The sequence below is a fragment of the Eublepharis macularius genome, chromosome 9, assembly GCF_028583425.1.
Source record: "Eublepharis macularius isolate TG4126 chromosome 9, MPM_Emac_v1.0, whole genome shotgun sequence".
Lineage (NCBI taxonomy): Eukaryota > Metazoa > Chordata > Lepidosauria > Squamata > Eublepharidae > Eublepharis > Eublepharis macularius.
In genome coordinates, this window is record NC_072798.1 from 58,777,049 (window position 1) to 58,784,074 (window position 7,026).

Here is a 7,026-nt window from a genome sequence, read left to right on the forward strand (position 1 = left end):
TGGCAGCAGTTCTCTGTGGTTTTTCACCTCACCGGCTATCTACTAGTTTTAATTGGAGGTGCACTTCAAATGATACTTTTTGTATTTTTATACAAAGTATTTTTATACTTTGGAATCTCAGGTTCTGGCCCTAATTTGAACTATGCATGCATACATATATTTTAGATGCTCATCTCTTTGAAGCACACGTCACTGAGGGTCAGCCACCAGTCATGTGTATTTTAAAGAGACAAGCAATTATAAGTACTCATATGACAGCAGAGAAATGAATATTTTATACTTAGCAATCATCCACAAGTGTCAGTAGTCTGACATACTCCTTAGAGTTAATGGACTTCTAACATTTTGGGCATGTCTGGAATCACAAAATTTAATATACTGAAAAGATTCAGCTTGTCTCAAGCAAATTGCTTTTGCATTGGTTAAAAAAAACAGCTTTACAAATGTACAGGACAAATCCAGAGCAGATGGAAATAATTTAGTTTTACAGAGAGCAAACTGAAGTTAATAAGAAAGTGGCTTGTTCCAGGCCACCCAAATACTGACCTGGTATCTGAACACAGGTATTACAGATTTATGTTCAATATGATGATAACCACTATATTTCATGTTCACACTGGGATGTATGGCTTTTTTAACATTACTTTCTGCAGCTATCTCATGTTATCCCCTTTTGAAACAATGGTCACGGAGGATATGCATTTTATTAACTTATTTTTCCTTGCATAAAGAAACCATTTGTTTTATTTCTAAAAAAACATTTCTATAAAGTCTCCTGGAACAACAGATATTAGACAAACACATGCAGTCCCTAAAAGAATAAAATTACCATCACTTCCTCTTAAACACAAACACCCCAATTCTCTTGTCATGGACCACTTCATTAAGCCTTCCTTTCCCACGTGCTGCACACTGCTGAAGGCTCTTCTTCACTTGATATATACTGCATTCATTCATTGTGCAATAATTCATCCCCTGTGGATTTAATAGCCAAGAGGGTGATAATTCTTTTAATTAGAGAGAGGTTGAAAAACAAAATAAAGATGCCCTATAAGAGGTTTTCAACAGTACAAAATGTACTTCACCATGTGTAGGTAATGGTAAGCTGTGCACCCAAGTATTCACGAACATGCATGCTGTAAGGATCAGAGACATGGAAATAGGCCACAACATCACTTCCTGCACAAACCCAGGAGTGACATCATCAGCATAACTGTCTAGGACTCCTCCCCAACTCTATAGTTTTACCATAGAATTTGGGGGGGGAACCCAGGGGCATCACACCAACATGATAACATCACTTTAGGGTTCACACCAGAACTGAAATCAGAGCATCAGTGCAATACCTACCCCCCCCCTTCTCCATTGGTCCAATTCCCTTGAAATTTGATGAGGAGGTTGTTAGTTGACACACAGACCTAGCTCCCCTGCAATTTTGGTGTCATTTGGTTGAAAAACAGCCACTCTAGCCCCCACTGAAAAAGTACACTGTAGGGAATAATGGCAGAATTTCATGGAGGTTTTCTGCAAAGCAAGCTATGACATTCCCTTGTTCTTATACAACAGAAATGGCATTAGAGGCATTTTTTAAAATTCCAAAAATAACTAACCAGTTTATTTACTTTAAAGGGAAAAGGTCAGGTGAAATCAGGGGTTGAAAATTTCTGAGGTAATTCAACGTGTGTGTGTGTATCTATATTTGTGGTAAAATCAGAACATGCACAGACTTAAGTTCTTGTGCTCTTCAGAGATATTTAAAGGCTTCTGTTTTTCAGCTTTGGTTCCCTTGTTTTTTCCCAAGCACTCTGGTATACTTTCTTTTAGTATTCTCCTTCTCTTCTGAAGTTAGGAATGCTGGTACTCACTTTCTAGTACCCCAATCCACTTCTCTTCCCACACCAGTGCCTTCCTTCAGTTGTTAACTGAATCTGGAGGTCTCCACAGGCAGTTTCCAACCACACCCAACCAGGGATCTCTTCACTCTCCAGAGCTACCTCCCTATATGACAGGGTAGAGAAAATCTCCTTTCCTTAGATGATCTATCTCTTTTCTGTGGCCCATTGGGACTCTGCACCGACTTTCCAAACAACCTTGCCAACTTTCCCCAGTTCCCCTGACAGTGTTAAAACTGCTTTCCGTTATGACTCTGTCTCTCAGCTGTTCATACTAGATTCCTCTCTGCTAGGACTGAAAACAGACTCTCCTCTTTCCAGCTCATATGACCCAATCAGATGCCTTGGAGTAGCTGGTCACTCAAAATTCTCTGATTCTGTGAGGGATTAACCCTTAACAGTCCTGCAGCTGTATGTATACAGCCCTTTTAGGCTTTTTAAAATATGCAATCTGTCACAGATGGCAAATGCAGAGTTTTCAGTGGAAAGGTAAAAATACTTTATTGTCAATCAGTCTCTGTAAGAGTAGGAAAATGGAATAAATGCAGGGTTTTTTTTAATTCTGGTGGCCTGAGGGTGCTCTCCTGCTACACCACCACTTGACCACTAAACCCCGCCCCCCCCTTCGGCCAGGAATAAGTAGAGAAAAGTGCACCTGTGCAAAAAGGCACCTATATTAAACCCATTTGTTCAGTCGGTTTGAATTGTATGGGATCTTTAGATTAAAGGGAGAAGTGTTTTCTGTGCAAATTTAGTGTCATTATCTTTATAAACAGCTTCACCAGATTCTCAGATACATTCACAATTGAAAATAATGGTCCTTAAACTCCAGAACCTGGATGGGTTTGAATGTTAAACTAGGGTTGCCAACTTCAGGTTGGGAAATTCCTGGAGATTTGGGTGTGAAGCCTGAATAGGGAAGGGTTGAGGAAAGTGTATATATTGCTATAGAGGCCACCCTCCAAAGCAGTCCAGGGGAGCTGATTTCTGTGTCCTGGAGATCAGTTGTAATTCCAGGATATCTCCAGCCACCACCTGGAATTTGGTAGCCCTAACTTAAACATGGATTTGAATCCTACCCAAAAAGACAGAACTCATGGTAAAAATCTGCCGCCTCCCAAATACTGGATCCCTTTTTTTCTTGGAGCACACCCTTGACCTGTGTAAACTGAAGTTTGAAGACAATAGTGGATCTGAGAATAATGTCTGAGAAGGCTCAACTTCATTCCCTAAATCCCCAGATCTCGAAGTTCTCCAGCCACTTTAGCTAGGGCTGAAGTAATTTTCTGTAAAGTTCTCTTGTATCTAGTCCTCACAGCCTTAGACGCTTCCCTGTATATCATTCAATGGAGACTGCTACTTTCAACTTTGACTTCCAGAAAATATGCAGTAGATTCTAAACTGGTGCTTGATGAATTATACACAAATATTCATTGAATGTGAAAATGATAAGGATGACAACAGTCCCGTACAGACCTAGATACACTTATTAATCTAAGAGGTTTTTTTTAATGCTGCTTCTTAACAAGCATTCCCAAAAGTGGATCACATTAAGATATAAAATATAAATAAAACAATCACATATAAACAACAATTAAAACAGCACCAACAGAGTTAAGATACTAATTGAGGATGAGGGTAGGAGAAAATTCCAGTTAATGGAATTAAGTACATGTGCTTGTATGCTGGACTGTGGCCAAAACTAGGAAGCCTATGTATAGTCCCCCTCCTCCCCCCACACACATAATCTTGAACGTTTCAAGGGGTTGCTGAAACATGTCCTCCCTGCATTGCTTCGGATCCTCTTGGTACTGTACGCTTCCTGCACTGTTTTTGAAATACTGATAAAAGCTCATTAATGATAGCCTATTGTATAAATCATTCTATGGCTCTTTTCAGTTCAGAGGGGTTTTATTACAAAGGTTATTCAAGTTTGGAATGCTTTAACTATAAACCATTGTTTTGGCAGTTAATGTGCACACCAAAAACAGGGCTCAAAATTCATCTGCAACCTACCACTGACATTGTGACAAGAGACTAAAATACACTATCAGGTTAGCATGAATCATTTTACAATAATCTTAATTTTTAGTTACTGCTGAATTTGAAACTTTCTGCTGCACGGGGGCCAAAAGGCGTTGGGTTGCAGCCTCGGGCTCTGCGGCCAGCACTGCTTTCTCCAGGCAACAAGGACTCCACAAACAGAGTTGCTGCAGAAACCACCGTGGGCTTTAAATGGGGGGGGGGAGAAGAAGAAGAGAGATATTTTCAACGCTGGGGGGAAGTTTTGCAGTTGGCAGAGTTTGCAGAGGGTGAGCCTTTGCAGTACCGAAGGCCCCGCTTGCAGGGACCTCTGGATGTCCCAGGTCAAAGAAGATGGACACCTTCAGCACAAAGAATCTGGCTCTCCAAGATCAGAAGAAACTCCTGAGCAAGATGGCATCCAAGAACATGGTCAGCATTTTCACTGACGACACCAGCAGCGAGATTTTGGATGAACTGTACCGGGTAACCAAGGAATTCACCCATAATCGCAAGGACGCCCAGAAGATCATCAAGAACTTGATCAAGATTGTCATGAAGTTGGGGGTTCTCTACCGCAATGGACAGTTCAACTCGGACGAGCTGCTACTGATAGCCTGTCATCTTCCACAAGAAGGTACACACTCTGGCCATGACTGCTGTCAGTTTCTACCAAATAGATTTCACCTTTGACCACTGGGTCATGTCCACTATGCTCAATGAGCGCCATGACCTCCTGCATCAAGCAGTTACTGCTAATGTGACAGTACATAGAATGGGATGACAATGTACCTTTTTCCTTAGTTTTCATAGGAAAAAAGAACTATTAGGCACAAAAAATATTTCTTTTACAGCCAGTTACTGGATTCTCTCTACCTACTGAACTCCAAAAGACAGCTTGCAAACTTTGAGATGACAGGCTACCCGCAGCACTTTCACTAGGGGTGCCAGGTCCTGGGGGGGGGGGGCAACCAGGGAATGGAGGGCATGGGGGGAGTTGCACAGGGGCGGGCACTTACCTCAAGAGCATCCCACATCGCACGATGAATGACGTCATTCCTGGTGTGACACAGAAATAATGGGGTCACACGGGCTGATTCTCACTCAATCAGCCCCAAACACTAAATTGAGGGCTGATATTCTCTCAACAAGCCCCCGGTGCAACCCATTCATTCTGCATTGCACCAAGAATGATGTCATTCCTGGCACAATGTGGGTGTGTGCGGGGGAGCTCCAGAACATGTGGGAGCATACTTCTCCCCTGCCACCGCATTCCTGTACTTTTCTTTCCCCAGACAGGCAATCCTAACTTTCACACACAGACTCACACACACACATTAATCCTTTATGGCAGGTCAGCAGATTTATCTGTATCAGCAGATAAATAAGATTCTTGGGAATATAACTGAACTTTCACTATATCCTTGAGAATTAATCACACTAATTCCTTGCAGCTGCTTACAAGCTCCTACTGAGTTAACATATAAAGATACAACCAACAAAAATTGTTGCTGAGGATGGATAAGGAAAAAAGAGATACCAATAAACCTTTTCAGAGAATCTGCCATCTGAGAACTCATAACAGAAGAAAGTACTAACGTTTTAGGCTTGAGTGCTCACTTATTCTTAACTCCAGAGTCCTGACCTCACCTTTCAGTGCCGCAGGATTAGTTATGACCCTGATATCCTTCCATCCTTTCAATTCTCAGATTCCAAAAGCAAGCCCAGTTAAAATGAATAGCTTATTCTAGCTTAGGGACGTCAGGCCTTCTGCTATCATGGAAGACCTCCCGGCAATTCCTTTTGATGATTGCCTCAGGCACCAATGGGAGGAACTGGAGGAAGGAAAGGCCTAGCAAGGTGGTGTCACTTCTGGTTTAACCTGGCACAGCATGCTCTGGCATTTTGCAAAACCAGAAGTGATGTCAGTGAGTTGGCACAATGCCAGTACTCCTGGCTCCATCCCTCACACTGTTCTCAGGGTTTGCCAGTTTTGCATATTTTCCTCGTCCATTTATATACATATGCATGCTAGTTTGGTACAGATGATTTGAAACTGGAAGATGGAAGGGAAAAGATACTAGTCCTTTTCAGATAGTACATCCACATGCAGTGGCAAAACTGGCAACTGTGCGTATCAGGAGCATGCACTGTCCACAATCCTCTTAATATGCACAGTCATCACATTGTCTGAACAGGGACAATGGGCATACTTCGTATGAGTAAACAGCTTCAGTACATGTGAACAAGAATCCTGTAAAATCCAGTGGTTGGTTCACGCTCAAAACTGTATGTGCATGCAATATATGAACATCACCCTTGTTAAGGCAATATGGATATTGTGCATCTTGGGAAAATCTACTTGCAGTTGCCAGCCTGTCGGTACATGTGCATGCAAGGTCTCAAGACGGCAAGCATCAAGAATAAGGCTAGAACTAAATGGACCAAATGACTAGAGGAAATATAATAGAATTGAAGGAGATAGCCAAGAAAGATTGATTTAAGAACAAGTTATGTGGAATGGAAGTGATGAGTCAGGATTTATGAAAAATGAGAGGATCTTTTTAGGCATTTTCAAAAGAAGCAGCCAGATGAATACTGGAGAAGAGTATGACAAAAATGGAATAGAAAGTTTTAAGGAGAAGGGCTAAAGATGAGGACCTCTTGCACAGGGAGTAGTACATTTGACAAGTAAATTGGAAAGGAAGAAGAAGACTGAAAAATAAAGGCAAAGCAATGCAAAAATGAAAATATTTAAAGGCAAAAAGAATCTTGAAATAACGGAGGATGGGGGTGGGAGGGATACTGCACATAAGAACAAGACTGTGACCATGAGTTATACAATAAGAAGAGCCAAAGATTTTAAGAATGACAATTGCAGATTAGCAACACAATTAGTATCATAAAATTTCATAAAACATAAAAAGAAACATGGACATTGTGGAAAGCACATAGAAAACATGGAATTTAGATAATCGCTGTAGCCGTTCCTAATTTTAAAACACAAGCTACCATTTACTGTTTAACAAAGAATCTTAATGTCTGTTTGTCCTGTCCCCAAGACTTCAAACTCTCAATTTTAAAAGGCTCTGTCAGATTTATTGAGGGAGCT

The 7,026-nt window shown here is 41.2% G+C and overlaps 1 pseudogene; it reads left to right on the top strand.

Annotated features, from left to right (window-relative positions):
- The first annotated feature begins 4,265 nt into the window (after positions 1-4,265).
- On the top strand, positions 4,266-4,698 carry LOC129335326 (tumor necrosis factor alpha-induced protein 8-like protein 1; annotated as a pseudogene).
- Positions 4,699-7,026: the final 2,328 nt, after the last annotated feature.